Source organism: Lepidochelys olivacea (assembly GCF_965140295.1).
Source record: "Lepidochelys olivacea isolate rLepOli2 genome assembly, chromosome: 2".
In the NCBI taxonomy this organism is placed as follows: domain Eukaryota; kingdom Metazoa; phylum Chordata; order Testudines; family Cheloniidae; genus Lepidochelys; species Lepidochelys olivacea.
This window is the reverse complement of record NC_140412.1, coordinates 243,263,561-243,284,928: the sequence shown is the minus strand read 5'-3', so window position 1 is coordinate 243,284,928 and position 21,368 is coordinate 243,263,561. Positions and strand designations below refer to the sequence as shown.

The 21,368-nt window shown below is 41.2% G+C and overlaps 1 long non-coding RNA gene across 1 annotated transcript; it reads right to left on the bottom strand.

The window, feature by feature from the left end:
- Positions 1–11,665: 11,665 nt before the first annotated feature.
- On the bottom strand, positions 11,666–19,775 carry LOC311517175. The gene is made up of 3 exons (XR_014710622.1): positions 19,398–19,775; positions 17,704–17,806; positions 11,666–11,888 (listed from the first exon to the last, which is right to left on the bottom strand). It is a non-coding gene; the product is annotated as an uncharacterized lncRNA (long non-coding RNA).
- Positions 19,776–21,368: the final 1,593 nt, after the last annotated feature.

Below are 21,368 nucleotides of genomic sequence, written 5' to 3'. Positions count from 1 at the left end.
AAAACGTCTAATAATGTTCATTGGAACAGTTATAAAGGTTATAGCTGGAGTCATTAATGGAACAGGTGAAATAGATTCATGTAACCAGGGTGGTACCATTTATAAAACAGACCCTTGTGTAATTGCGGGTATCACACTATGAAACATAGAGTCCATAAAGAGAAATGCCCCTACAACCACAGATGAAAACGTTGTAGCCTAAAATTTATCTTCCTATAATTCAGCTCATGTAATTTTGTGGGTCATTGAATTATAGGATAGAAAGAAACAAAGGGAATGGCTTGGGATAAAGTACATTTTTGCTGATAAGAGATTTAGGAGGAAACAAACAAACATTGCTGTATGGCTAAATATTGGTAGAGGAAATTTTATTGATTCCATATTAAATTTTTTTGGTATAGTTAAAAATAGATACACCTAATTAGCTGCTTTGGCAATTGTATTTAAGCGACAATAGCAAGATCTAGTGTTTGTGCTGCAAATATCAATATGTCTTTACTGCAAAAATATATGTTTAAAATTTAATTCAATATTTCTGTCTATGAATAGCCAGCTGTTTTACAGGTCTCGGTATGAATCCTGTTTGAATCTCTGCAAAACTTGAAAGATATCAGCTGGCCACACTTTTGTTGGTTATATTCTATTATTTTGACTTTGGCACTAGCTTGTTATATGGCACAGGGTAATTCACTTAACCTCTTTTACCAATCTGTAAAATCATTACAGCAGTCTTTACACAACAGGAGTTCACATTCATTAGGGATTGTAAAATACTTGGAGAGATTCTCCAGTACCAGATGACATACAAGTGCAAAGGAGCAGAAGTGTTTTCTTCCAGTCACTAGTGAGAGGGTGGAACCTTTTCCTTCTAGAGAACAAATTCTCATTACACGATCATTGCTATATAGGAGTGACATAATCCCCCATCCCATGCACGCTACCATCTAGCTCCTAAAGTGCTTTTATAAATTTACATTTCATAATCGCCACAGCCCTGCCTCATGTCTTCTCTTTATTCTCCGCCCGCTGTTGACCAGCTACTTCTGAGATCACTAATATGCTGCGGTTGTGCTGGGTTGCAGTGTTATTTTACCCTCCTCTAACTGCAGAGTCCTGCCAGAATGTACTGCTCTGCCCCCTTATTACTCTACTTAGAAGCAAGTTCAAACTTGCAGTTTACAAGGTGACTTTCATGTTGTTCCCTACATTGCTTCCTTGCCCTTGGCTGTATGAGCTGTGCTTCCTCTCTTATGCCAGCTCTACAGGATCCAAAAATGCACTGAGAGTAATTATTCTGTTCTTCTAAACAAACTTGAAAGCTGCCTGATTCTGTCGTTGCATTCTGGTTCCTGCCTGGGCTATTTATTTATTTACACAGCACCTACATATTCTCATGCTTTAATATTTGATTTTTTTAAAAATATATATATTTATAGTTCTGAAACAATAACAGAAAATGATTTTTTTTTCTCAGTCCTTTCTTTTTAATACTCCCATCACTGCAGGGTGTCTGGATTCTGACAATAATTATGTAAGTCCCAATCAGTCATTCCCTAGCCCAACCTTGTGTTGTTCCATGAATTGAACAACGGGTAGTGATCAATGGCTCCATGTCTAGTTGGCAGCCGGTATCAAGCGGAGTGCCCCAAGGGTTGGTCCTGGGGCCAGTTTTGTTCAATATCTTCATTAATGATCTGGAGTATGGTGTGGATTGCACCCTCAGCAAGTTTGCAGATGACACTAAACTGGGAGGAGAGGTAGATACACTGGAGGGTACGGATAGGATGCAGAGGGACCCAGACAAATTAGAGGATTGGGCCAAAAGAAATCTGATGAGCTTCAACAAGGACAAGTGCAGAGTCCTGCACTTAGGATGGAAGAATCCCATGCACTGCTACAGACTCGGGACCAAATGGCTCGGCAGCAGTTCTGCAGAAAAGGACCTAGGGGTTACAGTGGACAAGAAGCTGGATGTAAGTCACCAGTGTGCCCTTGTTGGCAAGAAGGCTAATGGCATTTTGGGATGTATCAGTAGGGGCATTGCCAGCAAATCAAGGGACATGATCGTTCCCCTCTATTCGACATTGGTGAGGCCTCACCTGGAGTACTGTGTCCAGTTTTGGGCCCCACTCTACAAGGAGGATGTGGAAAAATTGGAAAGAGTCCAGCAGAGGGCAACAAAAATGATTAGGGGACTAGAACACATGAGTTATGAGGAGAGGCTGAGGGAACTGGGATTGTTTAGTCTGCAGAAGAGAAGAATGAGGGGGGATTTGATTGCTGCTTTCAACTACCTGAAAGGGGGTTCCAAAGAGGATGGATCTAGACTGTTCTCAGCTGTTCCAGATGACAGAACAAGGAGTAATGGTCTCAAGCTGCAGTGGGGGAGGTTTAGGTTGGATGTTAGGAAAAACTTTTTCACTAGGAGAGTGGTGAAGTGCTGGAATGGGTTACCTAAGGAGGTGGTAGAATCCTTCCTTAGAGGTTTTTAAGGCCCAGCTTGACAAAGCCCTGGCTGGAATGATTTAGTTGGGGATTGGTCCTGCTTTGAGCAGGGGGTTGGGCTAGATGACCTCCTGAGGTCCCTTCCAACCCTGATAGTCTATGAAATGCGTATGGATCTTTTAAAATATTTTAGTGATGGCTAATTCTGTTACTTGTCATTAGCATTGTAATTGTGGGAGGAAATCTTTGCAAAGGCAGAGGTTTAACATGTTGCTGAGAGCCATGGTCATTCTGCATTTTGGTGAAAGAAACTTCTTTAGCCAAGGGCTAGATGCCAGCAATGGCTGGAGCTAATAGCAGTTCTCTCAATTGCGTGTGTGTGTGGGGGAAACTGTCCTTGCCTAGAAGAGACTACAGCTACATAGGTCCCACAGTCAGGAAGGGCGACAAGGATGGCCTAAAGTTGCACCCTGGGAGGTCGTGTTATCCTCAGAAAGGGTATTAAAAAATTAATATGAGCTTGAGCCACACGGTTTGGATCTGGATGAGCAGCCAAACTTTTCCATAGTTTGAAGGTAGAGAGGGCTTGGGTGAATCTGAAGTTCTGACTCATCCTGTTATGGAGAGTGTGGCCCAGTCACAAAGTTCAGGTCTGGATTCAAGCTTTGCTAAATTTGATGTGTGTTTAGCTCCAGTGTTTTTTGTTCCGGGCACACTTTTAATTAAAGTGATCAGCAATGTGTCCTGCCAGGACTACATGAAGTTAAGGTTTCTGAAAATTCCAAGTGTCAGAGGGGTAGCAGTGTTAGTCTGGATCTGTAAAAGCGGCAAAGAGTCCTGTGGCGCCTTATAGACTAACAGACATATTCGAGCTTAAGCTTTCGAGGGGGGAATACCCACTTCGTCAGATGCATGTAATGGAAATTTCCAGAGGCAGGTATAAATATGCAAGCAAGAATCAGACTAGGGATAAGGAGGTTAGTTCTATCAGGGAGGATGAGGCCCTCTTCTAGCAGTTGAGGTGTGAACACCAAGGGAGGAGAAACTGCTTTTGTAATTGGAGAGCCATTTACAGTCTTTAGTCCTGAGCTGATGGTGTCAAATTTGCAAATGAACTGAAGCTCAGCAGTTTCTCTTTGAAGTCTGGTCCTGAAGTTTTTTTGCTGCAGGATGGCTCCCTTTAAATCTTCTATTGTGTATCCAGGGAGGTTGAAGTGTTCTCCTACAGGTTTTTGTATATTGCCATTCCTAATCTCTGATTTGTGTCCATTTATCCTTTTACGTAGGGACTGTCCAGTTTGGCCGATGTACATAGCAGAGGGGCATTGCTGACACATGATGCTGTATATTACATTGGTGGACGTGCAGGTGAATGAACCGGTGATGATGATGCTGATCTGGTTAGGTCCTGTGATGGTGTCGCTGGTGTAGATATGTGGGTAGAGTTGGCATCGAGGTTTGTTGCATGGATTGGTTCCTGAGTTAGTTACTATGGTGCGGTGTGTAGTTGCTGGTGAGAATATGGTTCAGGTTGGCGGGTTGTCTGTGGGCGAGGACTGGCCTGCCTCCCAAGGCCTGTGAAAGTGAGGGATCGTTGTCCAGGATGGATTGGTTGTTGTGGCATAGATGGACAAGCAGGGGGGAAATAGCCAGTGTATGTAGATGTACTGCCTAGAAGCTACATCGTGAATGAAGAGTGCCTCTCCTTTCACTACTAAATAAAATGTATAGATTTCCATAGAAATAGAATATATATTTGTGCTTTTATATATATATATTTATTCATATATATATATATATATATATATATATATATATATATATAATATGAATCAATCAGTCTCTCTCTCTCTATGATTTAGTTACAAGTGTTAAAATATTTAATTCAGTAAAAAGGGGAAAACAAAGTTTTATTTTATCAATTATAAAGAAAATAGAAATATCCACAATGTATCTGGTTAGTTAAAATAGCACAATGTTCATTGTTCTCCAGGATAGTTCTGATGTTCATAAATATTGAAAACATGTGTCTGTCTCTGATAAACTGTATCAACAGAACTGTGCATTGTAGAATGTGTTCAGTCAGTGCTTCCCAGTAACAGAATTAATGGCTTGCCAGTTTTGGAGAGTGGGTGTTTTTTGTTTTTATTCAGAAGTATTAAAGATCTATTGAACTACCTTATAAAACAGGAGGTGCCCCCCCCCACAACACATCTGGGGTACACTAGCAAAATGATGCAAGAAAATTCTTGCTGCTTGATTTGCTGCCTATGCTGCACCTGTTCTGTGGATAAAAAGAGCACATCAAATTCTGGAGGCATAATTCTCCACTGCTTTGAACCTTGTATAGTCATTTCCCCTTGTGTAAAAGACGATCAAATCAAAATTCTCCACACCCTCATTTCACCCAAGGTACAAGACTGCAGAAAATCAGACTCCAAGTCTTTTCACAAGCACTAAAAACACAGCCACTCTTCCTCACATTGAATTGTCCCAGTGATGTCAATAAGGTTCTGCTCAACATGAGTAAGGACAGCAGAATCTGGCCTTCAACATTTACAAATAATAGGGTCAAACTCTGTTCTCAGTTCCATCTGGGAAATCTCTGTGAGATCTTTAATCACCATCAGCCTGCTCTCCCCACCTCTTTAGCGAGCTGTGTGGATTGTGCTCGTATTATTGGCTTGTCTTACCCCCTTTTATTTATGTGATCTGAAGAACTTTCCACAGCAATGAAAAGGAGAAGGGAGGTCTGGTGAGGCAAAACCCTGTGAGAGTTGTGGGGAGAACTTTTAAGAGAGAAACTCTGGGAAAAGGAGACTGGCAAAGGTGAAGAGATACATTAAGACAGCAATGGCCTTTGATAGAGAGAAAGAGAAATCAGATACCACACGGTTGGAGGGGAGGAAGAGTGATGCGGACATTGCTCATGGAATTAGGAGCCCCTAACATTTATTCCTATGTATGACTGCCACCTTTCTGTACAGGCAGTTGGAATCTTGATGACAAGCTTTCAATAAGCTTTTTCCACTTTCTTCATTCATATGCAAGTTATCATACTGCATAAACAAATATGAGTTTGAACAGAAAATATATTTGTTGTAGGAGGCAGAATTTATAGTAGATCAGACTCTCAGTCCATCTGATCTGGTATGTGTTGTCTGAAGTGAAAGCAAAGAATCCAGAGGCAAATTATAAAGATTACAACTGCTTGATCTTGAGAGATTAATCAGCTACAGGAGCAGAAGGGCTGGAGCATAAACTCAGATGGTGAGAACCAGATCAAACTGGTTCTCACAGAAATCCACTCCACCCACACAGCTGTCCGCTGAAGACATTAGGTTACTAGTCTTACTTCATCAGAACAAACTTTCAATGCCTGAGCAGCGATCATAAGGGCCAGATCTTGTTGTCCAACTACTTCTCAAAGCGGGCTTTACCAATTATTAACCCTTTTTGTGAGAGTCACACACCACAGCATCCTTTCGTGCTTCAGAGGACAACACATACACAACACCTAACCTGTTGCGGACTGCTGTTTCCGTGAGTGTGGTCGGGGGGTGGGTGGTTCTTGACTCCCAGGGATCGTTGCATATGCACTAAAGAATGCCATACTGGTATGACATTTTCTACATTTAAATGTTGCCAGAATATGTGTGTTCTGTAAGTTTTCATGCCATTGTCATCACCAGGGTATTCGAGTACCTTCTTGCCCCTGGTGCTCAAAGTGTATACAGGAATTAGCCATGGGGACTGGAAATGGAAATGCCTGTCCACACTGGGGCAATTCCAGTAAGGCAGGATGTCTGATCACCATACCACAGCCAGCCAATCAAAAGCCTCTGCATGCTTACCTGCATGTGCATGGACACCCCTGCAAAGCTGTTCATTCCTCATGCGCCCCTTCCTACTGTTCATAAATGCAATTGTTTAGGTTTGACCAGGATTGAGAATCTATAATGAGGTAAAAAACCCCTCCCCCTCCCAAGAAAAGGATGGTCGTGGGGCTGGTGATTCATTCCTCTGCAAACTATGAAAAACTTGAGGCAATTTCCTGCATTTTAAAGGAGAGACTTTATCCCGAATCTCTGGATTATTTATTATTTGTAGTGTTTGTCTCTCCCCACACTCCTTCTCCAGAGAGGAGAAGTAGCTGGCAGCAGTGAGTCCCCTTTTTCCTTTCCCCATGGAGGCAATGGGGAACCACCAGAGTTTGGAAAAAAGGATATGAATAATGGACTCTTGGCTACCTCTTTTGCCCCATCGGGTGGTACTGCCTGCTCCACCTGCTGCCAAGGAGACTGGGAGCCTCAAACATCTGGGTCAGGCACTAGCTATTCCAGGTGCTCCCGCTTCAGATTCCCACCCAGACTGAGGAGTTCTTACCTTAGCAGTCAAGCAGGAGGAGAACACCAGAACAGGACTCTCATAAAACTAGAGGGGGCAAGGATGGGGAGCTCTCCCTTTGCTTTCAGGTTAGAGGAACAGCTGTTTTCCTCTGCTCTCCCTCAGATAGTGGAAGCCTCTCAAAAGTCCCAGGAATATAGCAGTGTTCAAGGGTAAAAGCAGAGATGGGTGATTATCTAAAAACACTTTTAGAAATATTCAAATATGATATTGAACTCACCTTGTCTATTTTGTGCCTCGCCATCAGTATTCTAACATACAAGTGAATGGGCAGGCAGGAAATTTTAAGCAAAAATTAAAAAATATTCACAGATAGTAAATTTGGTATGAGCATTAGTACTCAAAGACTTTCACTCATCCAACAAGGGAGCAGAAACAATACCATGTAACCTGTGTAGTCAGGTATGCAAACTAACCCATGCATCCTATATTGCTCAGGTCAAATAATTAACCTGTTAAGGAATGATCCTCAGATCAAATTTTGTGTGGGGGGAAAATTTGGCAAATTTCATATTTGTAAATCTATTTTTATTTGTATTGTGGTAGCTCAGAGGCACCCCAGTTCTGCATAAGGACCCCTTACTGTACTAAGCATTGTACAAATACAGAACAATGAGTCTCTCTCTGCCCCCAAGAGCTACATCTCAGGGCTTGTCTCCACTAACATTTAGTTCACAGCAAGCTGAGACGTAAATGTATCCTATGCCAGCCTACTGCTCACTGTCAGTAGGGACCCTGCTGACATGCACTAACCATTCCTTACTGCGTTTTGGTCTGCCCAGCTTTGAAACAGGAGTGGTTCAAAGTGCACTAATTAATTACTGTTAGTGCATGTCAGCAGGGTCCACACAGACACTTAGTGTGCAGCCGGTCAGTGTGGGGTAGATTCGCATCCTGGTTTGCCTCAAACTAAATGTTTGTGTAGACAAGCCCTAAGTAAACTAACTGTGAGGTGCTCACAGACAGTTTGGAAATAGCAAATAATTTGATCAGTTCTCTTTTTCTATGAATTATTCACTCCTTTGTCGGTAAAACAGACAGGGAATTGCTCACACCCCCTTCTCTGCATTCCCCTGGAGCTGTAAGAGCCTCTGGGATTTATTTGCATATACTCTTGGGGTAGTCAGTGAATCTCTATTAAAGTACAGTACTTGGGCTTGCTTGGTAAAGGGGTGTTCGTGATATGAGGACACAGGGGTTCATTTGAGGTGCGTGACAGAGCTGTGATTACAATGCAAAGAGATCTATGTTTTGCACTGTAGTAGAGTTACCATTTACAAAGCGCCTCTGCAGCACCCTGCTGCTGTTTCCCTGTCTTCAGGGCCCCTTAAGAATTGCACACAGGTATTTCTCAGTTACTAACGCCCCACCTCAAGCCAATTTCAACAACAGAAATAGTCCTTAGCAGTCCTCAGGGCCAGAACAAAGTCCATCACACACATAAGCCCCTATTTAGCTCTGCTGTCTTTTCTTACAGCCAGAGCTCTTCTTCTGTTCTGATCACCCTCCCAGCTGGAGTGTCACCTTTTAGCACTAACCTATAGGCACAGACTCCATCCAGATTTCCCCTCAAGTGCTGCCTTGGCTCTTCTTTATCACACCTTCCTTCAGTTCAAGGCCTTCCCTGTAGCAGCCCTTCACACACCACTGTTACTCTACAATTTCCTGTACTACCTTCCCTTCATGGCTGCTTCCTGGTGCTCTTTATAGGGCAATCACCCTGCTCTCTCCCAGGTGTGGTTCACTGTGTAATCAGGGTTGGCTAGCCCAGGCCCTTAAGAGGTGAGCCACCCTCTTACAACCACCCAAGGCTCTCCAAGTATAGCAGCCTCCAGCCACTCACTGCAAAGCTCTTTTGTCCTAGGTGGGGCTTGTGATTAATTTAGCCTTAATTATGTTAATTGAAGAGTGTGGTCACAGCCATCAGTCTCAATGAGGTCTGTGGTTCATCCACTCATTAGTACCTCTCAGTTTAAGAGTACAAGGCCACAGAAGGAAAGGACTGGGGCGGGGGTGCACCTGAGGAACCCTTTGGTCAAATAGCATCAGATCTGGAGCACTTAACACTACCCTGTGCCCCCATCAAATTTCAAAGCAATCCTGAGTAACCATTTGGATTTTGGATCACTTACAATAGTTGAGCTTTAAAGCATATAAAATGCCAGGAATGGAAACCCTCTAGTCATTTTTCTGTATTGGTACATATGTATAGTAAAACAATGTGCATTTACTTAAATACTGTTCGCAGTTTGGCTTCCCCAAAAACTTACTGGGTGCCATCTGCAGACAGACACCATTTTAACCTGCATCACATCAATACTTTGATCTCTAGCTCTGCACAAAACATCCTACCTAAGAACTTTTTGCAAAGTGGCTATTTTTTTCAAGGCTTATATCTCTGCAACCTGTAGCTCAAATGATCCCAAATTTGGGTGTCTCACCATATCCTGCACCCTCCTGAGGCACACCAAATTTCAAGGGAATTTGTCTAAGCATAGATTTTTAGAGGATTTAGAAATGTCTATCTTTAAAGAGAAGTTGGAGGCAAGCTTAACTATGGTGATCAGTGCTGCCACACCTCGTGGCAGGCAGGCTTCATAGTTAGTTGCTGAGAAACGAGTCAGCTCGCAACTCTCTTCAATGCTCTGAATTTTTAAAATTAGTTTCTGTCTGACAGGAAAACAGCGCTTCACTCACTCTCATTTCAAACACTGCCTTTTTATCTGGATCTAGAAAAACCCATTTTTAGAAGTGAAAGCTTAAATTCTTCAACAGCTCATTGGTAAGTCCTGCACTTCCAGGGAAAATTCCACACTCACTATTGGTGAGTGAGCAACCCTGAGAGTGTCAACCACATCATCTTCATCTACTATTTTATCAGCTATTTCTAATAACAGGTTGAAGAGACACAATTTTTCTTTACAGAAAATGGGTTTGTTTGACTTTATCAGATTTTACTTATCCAAGTCCTGTACTAGTATATCTTCAATTAGACTCCCAGTCAGTTTCCCTGGAATTGAGGTGAGATTTGCAGATCTGTAATTCCTGGGATGTCACTTGGCTCCTTTTCTGAAAATAGGCAGTAGCTTGACAATTTTCCTGTTTTTGGGAACAGTTTGATGTTTTTTAAGGCTATATTGCACATGCTGATCCATATCGCCACCATTTCACTCCTTATTTCTTTCCCCTCTGTGACGAATAACATCCTGTCCTGGTGATTTACTGCTCTTGAATTCCTCAAGCTTATGCATACCTTATGTTTTTATGGTATTATTAGTAGCAAGGCTAAGTTTTTAAACAAGAAAAATGAGTTTCATAAAATATGATTTAAACCTTTACATTTCTATAAGTGAATAATCATCAAATAATGGGTCAGCTGAATACCCAGAACAGATACCACTGGTATAATGACAGCTGGATTGGTATTGAACAGTTGTGAGAGTCTGTGGCAAATCAGAAAAAAATGGGATTTTTGTTTGTAATGTATTCCCTACCAATAGGACACTAGCCAGAAGATCAATAGAGCTAATCTTATCTGTCCAACCTATCTAATTTTTTTTAGGTGCGTGAGGGGATTGATCAGGCCTTCTCTGCCCCTTGCTGGAGGCATTGGTGCCCTGATGCCCTCCACTCAGACCAGGTTTCCTGCAAGACAGTCCTCCAAAGGCCGAGAAGGCCAAGAAGAAATACTGACCAACGAAGAGCTAGCAGGCCAGTTAAAAATGGTTGCCTATTTCATCTCAGGGTAGTGCAGTGTGAGAGTGGGATAGACCATCTCCTCCTCCTTGATAGCCCAGAACCCCACGCCCTGGCCCTGGCCCTCAAGCACTGCAGTTAGGCATTTGACTTGGAGTGTTGTTTTGTTTGTGCATTTAAAGGTACAGAGTGCCAAAGTTTGTTGTTGAGCTGGGTGTAGACTGATGCTAAGCTTACAGCTACAGCCAATGGATTGAGGCAGGGAGTGCCTGCAGTGCCACACTTGGCCCCGCAGGGGTTACTCTGAAGCAGGCTCACCTGCCTCAAATTGTATTAGTAAATTTAGTCCAAAATCTGCCCTCAGATAGGCATAGAGAATCCCTGCTGAAGACAGTGGGAAGTATGGGTGTGTATCTTAGGGAAGAATTTGTTCCTATACCATTTCAATAAATTCTCCTATTTAAAGATGATAGTAGTCACAACTCAGCAGGATATCGACTCTTTGATCTGTTCCCAGAATATTAACTCTGCCTGAAGTGCCTGGTATATAGGACTCTTGTTTACTCAACGTAAAACAAGATGAGACCTGAGCGAAGACTCTCCTTTTGGCACTGTGCACTAGCTCCATGTACTGTTTGTTCCCTTTCTACTCATGGCAACTTCTGGAGTTTACTGTATTTTATTCATTACAGAAGTCAGCAAATTAGAAAAACAAAGGGGGGAAAGATCTGATATGTTGATTGCATTCATACCACTTTTGCTTCTCTTGAAACATGCACCTTCATGAAACTGATATACGTTACATGTATTGAGAGTACTGCACTTTAATTTCACCAGGTATAACCCGATTTTAAACCAATGCAGGATTTTTTAAGATTTAGAGCAGATTAATGTACACTAGTACCTCAGAGTTATGGACACCTCAGGAATGGAGAATGTTCGTAACTCTGAACAAAATGTTATGCTCTTTCAAAAGTTTTACAGCTGAATATTGACTTAATGCCGCTTTGAAACTTCAGTATGCAGATGAAAAATGCTGCTTTTTCTTAATTTAAATGAAACAAGCACAGAAACAGTTTCCTTACCTTGTCAAATCTTTTTTTAAACTTTCCCTTTATTTTTAGTACTTTACATTTAACACAGTACTGTAGTATTTGTTTGAGGTTTTTGTCTCAGCTGCTGCCTGATTGTGTACTTCTGGTTCCAAATGAGATGTGTGGTTGACTGGTCAGTTCGTAACTCTGGTGTTCATAACGCTGAGGTTCTACTGTACCATAAAACACTGCAATTGCATTTTGGTAACTGTAGCTTGTTCTGTTTATTGTCAGAGTCTTTGTGTTCTGCAAAATGAAGACGTATTTACCATATACAACAAGCTGTCACAGATTTTAGCTCAACACAGGGAGTCTCTTATTTCACTTCATTCTTCTCTTTACTGCATTTCAGCAGCTGCAAATACAGCTAAGGAAGATAAGATGGAGGAGAGGGGGAAAGGAGGTGAAGATGGAAAGAGAAATGGGAAAAGATGTGGTAAAGAGAATAAAAGATTGGGGGGAGAAAAAAAAGAGAAGAAATGTCAAGAAAGGATGTAAAGAAAAATAAGAAGAAGGAAAGAATGAAGTTGGGTGCGCCTCTCCTTTCCCCCATTCATTTGTTCTTATTCCATCTTTTCTTCTGATGTAGCCCCAAAACTATTTTGATGGTAGTGTCCTAATTTTCAAAGGGGCTGAGCATCCACTATTCCTCCTCAGTGGGAGCTGCAGGTGATCAGCAACTCTGAAATTGGGCCATGGTGTGCTTCTGGAGCTTTTCGGAGTATATGGGAAGTCCATTCAAGGGTTGTTCTGCGGCAGCATTCAAGATAACTACGTACATCCTGGTCACACTTGTGACAAGGAGTTCTAGTAAATGCATGCTCCGATTATCCTTTCTACCTGGCCACTTGTTTCTTGTTTATACTGTAGAAAATTAATTTTGCAGGCACTTCAGAATCTTGCTCTGGAGCAAATATTTATGCAGGCGTGGTGGTGTAAATGGAGTGAAAGTGGCCAAGGTAATGCATCTAAATAAATGTTTAACAGGGATCTAGGTTTTCTGAGGGTATGTCTGTATATTAATCCTTCATATTCCCATTAAAACCCTGAACGTCTCTACCCACTTTTTTCCATTCTTTAAGTCCCCTGTGAGGCCCCATGTTGCAGCCACCAAATTTCAATCAGTGAAGACCTGATGGAATTCCCTTTGCTCCTACCAATGCTGTTCCTTAATCAGCCAGAGAGTTCATTGATGAATGCCACAATACATCCCTTCACCTTTTACTCCAAGAAGGAAATGAATGGAACCAGAAATTAAACTGGGATCCCTAGCAGTTCAGAGTAGTTCCAGCAGAAAAATGATTTCTTAATATATGTATAAAACCTGTACATAATTTGCAAGGTGGAATCAGATAAAACTTGAGCACTGGCAAATGAACTGGCATAGCCTCTGTTCAGAGAATATGTTGCACTGACAATATCTGAATGAAAGTATGTCTACAGAACAGGCATTGCAGCTGTGCTGTTGTAGCACTGGAGTGCAGATGTTTCCTACATGGACAGAAGGATTTTTCCATTGACGCAGTCAATTCATCTTTTCAGAGAGGTCGCCCAAAGAATCCTGTCAACCTAGCAGCATCTATTCTCAGGAATACTTTGACCTAATTATGGTGCTCAGAAATTTTTCAAAGATCTGTGACATAGCCAGGGGGAGCTAATTTTTAAGAGTAGACCAAGCCTTTTGACAAACAGAGCCCAGTATTGTAGTTGTTTCTTGCTATTATTTATTTGGGGATTTAGGGTCTGATCCAATGCCCATTGAAGTTAATGGAAAAGCTCCCTAAGTCTTTGCAATTCCTAGGGAATCCTAGGGATTCTGTGATTCACAGTTTTGAAGACTGACATTTAATCTGTTGACCCTTGCAGTCCCTTCTAACCATGAGTCTATGATTCTGTGACTCCCAGCCAAGAATGACTGAGAATGTGGAAGAAGAACAAGGGTGGAAACTGTTCTGCTTTGTATGAAATATTTAATATTCATTAAAGCAGGGACTGCAACCTGGGTCTCCCAGGTGAGTGCCCAAACCAGTGGAGTATAAAATCACTCTCTCTCTGGCCCAATGAATATTTAAGTATTGCATACAAAGCAGAACAGCTTCAACAGGTTTTTCATGAAAAAGGGATGACTAGCGTAGGCACCTACTTCCACAGTGTTCATGGCTGTGAAACCCAACTGGAGGGAGGCACCTCCATCCAGCCTGGAGCTAGGCACCTAACACCCTTTGGCAGGGGAGGCGGACCTTCCCCTTTCCTCAGCATTTCCTGCTGGCTAACTTAGGTGGCTCTGTGCTTATTCTCAGGTGCTTAATTCTTCCTATGCATTATATAGGGCACATGGGTGCCTAACTCAGGGCCATTGATTCCACTGTTACGTATTACCATAGTGCTTAGGAGCCCTAATCTTGTACCAGGAACCCATTGTGGTAGGGGCTATACATACACAGAACAAAAAGGCAGTCCCTGCTCCAAAGGACTTACAATCTTGGTGGCCTAAATGTTAGGTGTTACTATGTTAAGTCTAAGTCTCCATTCAGTGAGATTTAGGCTCCTGAATCCCTAACTTTTGAAAATAGGACTTTGGTTTCTATGTCACTTAGGTGTTCTTGAAAATTGTACCCGAAGTCTACAAAATTTCTGATGATTTTTTTGTTTTGTCTGCATCATCTAAGTAACAGTTCATCAGTATGCAAGCCCTTCCCTCCTTTTTATTTCAATCCTTTCAGTAGCACCTGGCCTGTACTGGTCTATCCATACCATATTCTGATTGAGTTTTACATCTTTATAATTTAAAACTGCATCACTTTGAAACAAGGTATAAACTGAGTTAGTGTGAAATATTATTACTGTTAGACCAAAAGTCATTTGTAACCCATAAACTGGCTGTCAACTTTGAAATGCCCATCTGATAAACATTCCTAGAACCAATTGTCATTCTACTGCTCAAATATCTTTTGATGCTTAAATCAACCTCACATCAGATTAGCTGCATTGGGCTTGGACAGAATCTCTTTGGGGTAGTGACTGTCATTTACTATACGTTTGTAAATGGGGCTCCAGCTTAGTTGACGTATTTAGGTGCTACTGTAATATAAATCATCATTAATAATAAACTCTGATTATTTCCATCTGCTGTTTCATCACCTACTCCCTTCTGCCAGTAGTAATTGCCTTAGAATGGAAATCTTCCAACAATGTACCAGTTAATAAACGGTTTGTCTAATCCTGGGGCATAACTAGCCACTGAAAAACTCAGCATCCAAAAAAGATATATATGTCACCCCTGTTGAAACATTGGATCCTTTCATTAAGAACATGGAAAGTACTTGTAATTTATATAAACCAGCAGACTTGCCAATTTTTGTCCTAATTAGTATAATCCTTTTCTCATAATCTTTTATAATGTTTCATACTTAATTTATATTGCATAATTAGCTCTTGGACAGTTTCAGAAACTTTGCTGTTTTGGGGGTTGTTGTTTTTTGGCCACATAGTCCTGTTTTATGGTTGTATACTTATTCTTGCTTGAATCAAATAAAATTTGAAAAAACCCAAGCACACCCCAAATCCAACAATCTTGCATTAGAGCTGTTTGCAGATGCTTTTTTGGGGGACCGGGAGCATAGGAATTCCACACACGAGGGGCAATTTAACCTCTCTAATGGTATGATCCTTAAAAGCCTTATACACTTTAGTACTCTGTCTATTCACGTGAATGTGAATTTGTAAGATTTGGCCTTAAGTCAGGTCTCAAGATATACTTCCTTCTCTTACTTTGCTGCTCTATTTTCCCATTTAAAAAACTGAATACTGAAAACGTTAAAGTTTTATTTAACCTGCATTTATGTTGTTTTCCTGGAGACTGCTAGAGTGGCTGGGGAAACCACCAATAAGCTTGTTCCATATAGTAAGGGCAGGATCCATAGTTTTAGAAAAACATGAAAGACCTCTAGCTATGGCTGTGCATGAAGTGACTAATGTTGACCAATGACCAAATCTATAGCTAATTGGTCTTGTAGCACTGCAGGAACATTTCCAATATGCAACATTATGTTTCAGTTAGGGCTGTCGGTTAATCGCAGTTAACTCACGCGATTAACTCAAAAAAAATTCATCTAGATTAATCGCAGTTTTAATTGCACTATTAAACAATAGAATACCTATTGAAATTTATTAAATATTTTGGATGTTTTACTACATTTTCAAATATATTGATTTCTATTACAACACAGAATACAAAGTGTACAGTGCTCACTCTATATTATTATTTTTGATTACAAATATTTGCACCATAAAAATGATAAACAAAAGAAATAGTATTTTTCAATTCACCTCATACAAGTACTGTAGTGCAATCTCTTTATCATGAAAGTGCAACTTACAAATATAAATTTTTTTTGTTACATAACTGCACTCAAAAACAATACAATGTAGAACCTTTAAAGCCTACAAGTCTACTCAGTCCTACTTCTTGTTCAGCCAATCGCTAAGACAAACAAGTTTGTTTACATTTACAGGAGTTAATGTTGCCCACTTCTTATTTATGTCACCAAAAAGTGAGAACAGGCGTTCGCATGGGACTTTTGTTGCCAGCATTGCAAGGTATTTATGTGCCAGATATACTAAACATGCTTCCATGCTGATGACGCTCTTTAAAAAAATAATGGGAAGGAGTACTTGTGGCACCTTAAATTTGTTAGTCTCGAAGGTGCCACAAGTACTCCTTTTCTTTTTGTGGATACAGACTAACACGGCTGCTACTCTGAAACCTAAAAAAATAATGTGTTGTTTAAATTTGTGACTGAACTCCTTGGGTGAGAATTGTATGTCTTTGGCTTTGTTTTACTCACATTCTGCCATATATTTCATGTTATAGTAGTCTCGGATGATGACTCAGCACATGGTGTTAATTTTAAGAACACTTTTGCTGCAGATTTGACGAAACACAAAGAAGGTACCAATGTGAGATTTCTAAAGATAACTACAGCACTCGACCCAAGGTTTAAGAATCTGAAGTGCTATCCAAAATCTGAGTGGGATGAGGTGTGGAGCATGCTTTCAGAAGTCTTAAAAGAGCAACACTCTGATGTGGAAACTACAGAACCCGAACCACCAAAAAAGAAAATCAACCTTCTGCTGGTGGCCTCTGACTCAGATGATGAAAATGAACATGTGTCGGTCCGCGCTCCTTTGGACTATTATCGAGTAGAACCCATCATCAGCATAGATGCATGTCCTCTAGAATGGTGGTTGAAGCATGAAGGGACATATGAATCTTTAGCACATCTGGCATGTAAATATCTTGCGACACCGGCTACAACAGTGCCATGCGAACATCTGTTCTCACTTTCAGGTGACATTGTGAACAAGAAGTGGGCAGCATTATCTCATGATCTCTGTGTGTATATAATATCTGCTGCAGTTTCCACGGTATGCATCCGATGAAGTGAGCTGTAGCTCACGAAAGCTCATGCTCAAATAAATTGGTTAGTCTCTAAGGTGCCACAAGTACTCCTTTTCTTTTTGCGAATACAGACTAACACGGCTGTTACTCTGAAACCTGTAAACAGACTTGTTTGTCTGAGCGATTGGCTGAACAAGAAGTAGGCCTGGGTGGACTTGTAGACTCTAAAGTTTTACATTGTTTTATTTTTGAATGCAATTATTTTTGTACATAATTCTACATTTCTAAATTCAACTTTCATGATAAAAAGATCACACTACAGTACTTGTATTACGTGAATTGAAAAATACTGCTTTTTACAGTGCAAATATTTGTAATAAAAATAAATATAAAGTGAGCACTGTATACTTTGTATTCTGTGTTGTAATTTAAATCAATATATTTGAAAATGTAGAAAACATCAAAAAATATTTAAATAAACGGTATTCTATTATTAAGTGTGATTAGTTGCACGATTAATTGCAATTAATTTTTTTAATTGCTTGACAGCCCTAGTTTCAATAGATAATGGAAATGACTATAACATTGCACATTACAAAATTTACTGAACCACTACAAAACTGTTTATTAAGTATAGAGACTCTGGGTAGCTCTACTGACTTTGCTTCTTTGCAGCTGCTTCTGCAAGTTTCTCTGATGATGTACCAATGATTTATCACTCTTCCATCTTCTCCGCATGTTTCCCAGCAGCTCTGGCGATCACCTGGAAAGTACAATAGCAGCAGGTTAATGGAAAACTTGAAAAGATTTAAAGAATAAATCATGGCTATAAAAAAAAATTGGAATGTATTTACAGCTCATATGTCTGGGATAAGTGAACTGTTTACTTCAGTTTTATTTCTTAAATCTTACCTTTATATTTCATAAAAGTGAAAAATTATACACAATAAACAAATGGTAAAAATATAATATGGCAGTACACGGATCAGAGTAATGGGATATATAATATTTTGTATGTGTATGCATCTGAGAGAGAGCAACTTTTATTTAATTATCTGAATAACATTAATTAAGTAAGCCTCAAAATATTCCTATGAGAAATGTATTATTCCTATTTTAATTAAGGGAACACTGAAGTACAGAGAGGTTAAATGTACACCACACTTTGGTGGCAGTCCTTTAGGAGAGAGAACTTCCAGGTGCTTGTCTCCTACTGCAACTACGAGGCCAGGTCTGCTCTCGGAAATTAAGTCAGTATAACTACATCACTCAAGGGTGTGAAAAATCCACACCTGAGCAACATAGTTAAACTGACCTAACCCCATATGTAGACAGTGCTAAATCAATGGGATAATTCTCCTTTAGACATAGCTACTATCCCTTGGGGAGGTGAATTAACTATGCTGATGGGAGAAGCCCTCCCATTGGCATTGGTAGCGTCTTCACCGAAATGCTACGAGAGCACTGCTGCAGTGTTTTAAGTGTAGACCTGTCCCTAGACACATTGCCTCTTATATAGAGGGATATAGTTTCCAGTTGCTACATCACTAGTTCAAATCCAATACAGGTTGGTAGTGGATGAAAGTTACCATAGGATAACTGCCTGTGTGAAATGAATTGGTTGTCCAAAGCCCACTGGAGAAGACTTCTATCAACTTCAGGGGGTGTGGCATAGGCTCCCAGGTAGGTGGTAGGGATCAAACCTGGCATCCTCACTGGCTGTATCAGCAGACAGGCCAGTAACTCAGTGGGTGTGGGAAAGGACATTCACCTTCAAGAGGCGCTATCTCAATATCAGAGGTGGACATATTGGCAGGGGGCTGTAGAAAAGGTTACATAGCTTTTGTCCAGGCTTTACCTGTTGGGTGGGTTGAAGGGTTCAATTTACAGGACTGCCATCTGATTACTTTTCAAAAGCATTATACTCACTGAGAAAAGAAACATGTCAGGAACTTAGTGTAGTAAAATCTGCTAATACCAGATACATATTATAGTACTTAAAGTGTTAAGATATAATATTATGAACATATAGTTTCTACAGAAGTAGTGCCTATGTAGAGAATATTTAATTGTAAATAATTTATCCAAAAGCTATGAAGAGCCGATCATCTGACGTCTTGATTACTGCAACATCCATTTTCTTTGGCCATGACAAATGCAATCTTGCCACACTCATCTCCATGCAGAATGCTGGTGGAAAGTCATTTCCCCAGCCCACTGCTTTGACCATATCACTTCTTTCTTTGCATCCGTCCACTGGCTCTCCCTTCTCTATTGCATCAAACATAAGGCACTTGTATTCACTTTTAAGGACCTTTATGGACAGCTGTCATCCTTATCTAGGCCATACTTACAGGATGGGGGACTCTATCCTGGGAAGCAGTGACTCCAAAAGGATTTGGGGGTTGTGTTGAATAATCAGCTGAATGTGATCTCCTGGTGTGATGCAGCAGCCAAAAGAGCTAATACAATCCTGGAATGCATAAACAGGGAAATGTTAAGAAGGAGTAGAGAGGTCATTTTCCTACTGTATTTGGCACTAGTCTGATTGCTGCTAGAATAGTGTGTCCAGTTCTGGTGCCCACAGTTCAAGTAGGAAGTTGATAAATTGGAGAGAGTTCAGAGAAGAGCCATGAGAAAGATTAAAGGATTAAAAAACATGCATTATAGTGATAGACTCAAGGAGCTCTATCTATTTAGCTTAATGAGGAGAAGGTTAAGGGGTGACTTGATTACAGCCTATAAGTGCCTACAGCGGGAAAAAAAATATTTAATAATAGGCTCTTCGGTCTAGCAGAGAAGGCATAACGTGATCCAATAGCTGGAAGTTGAAGCTAGATAAATTCAGACTGGAAATTAGGTGTAAATTTTAGTGATAAGAGTAATTAACCATTGGACCAATTTACCAAGGGTTGTGGTGGATTCTCCATCATGGAGAATTTTTAAATCAAAATTGGATGCTTTCCTAAAAGATCTGCTCTAGGAATTATTTTGGGAAGTTTTATGCCCTGTGTTAGACAGGAGGTCAGACTACATGATCACAATGGTCCCTTCTGGCCTTGGAATCTATGAAATTATCGTCTCATTTGCTATTGAGCAGTTAACACTCTGCTGTGATCGGCCCATGGTGTTAACATTTCAAACAAGCACCTTTGTGCTTTCTCCTCATGCTGCTCCCTATCAAGCTGACCAATATGGTCTCATTCCTTGTACTCCCACATCTGTCTCGTATGATGACTCTGTGAAAACACCAAAAGGGAGGATGGTTCATTTCCCCATGCACTGCTGTAAATTTTGGCCTATGTCTGTATTGACTAACCAAGCTTCTTGGGGTTCAGGGTTCTCTACTTCCCAGTCTTGACGACTGAGAGCAGCCTTAGAGTGCTGGGAGACTGCTTTGAGTCAACAGATAGGTATAGCTGCTCCTCTTGTTGATAAGCCACAAGGTGGGAAATTGGGAGGACCTAGGATCTGGTAAAGATCCTTGGGGGCAGGAAACAGAATTTCTGTCCGTGGCTCCTTCCATCCCCACCTCACTTGGATCGATACAGGTGAACACCCATTGAAGTCAACAGGGATCTGCCCACACTGATCCAGTTTGTGTGTGTGCTCCTGTGCATTGTTCCAGTCCGCCCTGCCTTTTGTCTGCCAGCAAAAATTGCCAAAAGTGGCTGCTATGACTCTTTCACCTGACATGTCTGGAACATGCAAAAATCAGGCTAGAAATTGACTTCAGAGTGGGTGGCTGATGAAAGCAACCTGAAGAGGTAGGCACACCATGGCTCCACCCCTACAGCCCACATTTGTGTCATGGCCCTGCTCCCCACATGGAATGACAGTGCCCCCCTTCCAAGAGGCAGGGTCACTCAGGAACATCAGCATCGGTCCCCTTCCCTCAGAAGGAGCAGAGTGCATCTGCTTAATAGCCAACTGCACTTGTCTCCTCCTGCTATACATGGAGTCCTCTGCTGGGAGTAGTTAGGTTCCCCCCCCAGCAGTTAACACCCCCACCCATAGAGATGCAGGGGGTAGTCTGTTACACGCATATCATGTGTTTCCAAGCTTTTCTTTGCAAGGACCAGGGCTGGGAGCTTGTTTAAAATGAAAGCTGAGATTCCGCTACACTCAGGTGCCTCCAGGAGCCAGGGCCCTGGGCCCCTAGGCAGAGGTGAGTGTGGCGCAGCTTGCACCCACCTGGACAAAACAGGCCCTTGACATTTTGGGAAAAGCACGAATTTGGGAAAAGCACCTAAAAGCAGCAGAAGCGAGGGTGTGAAGAGAGGCACCTGGAGGGGGGTGCGGAGGTTTAAAACCTGCCCCCGCCA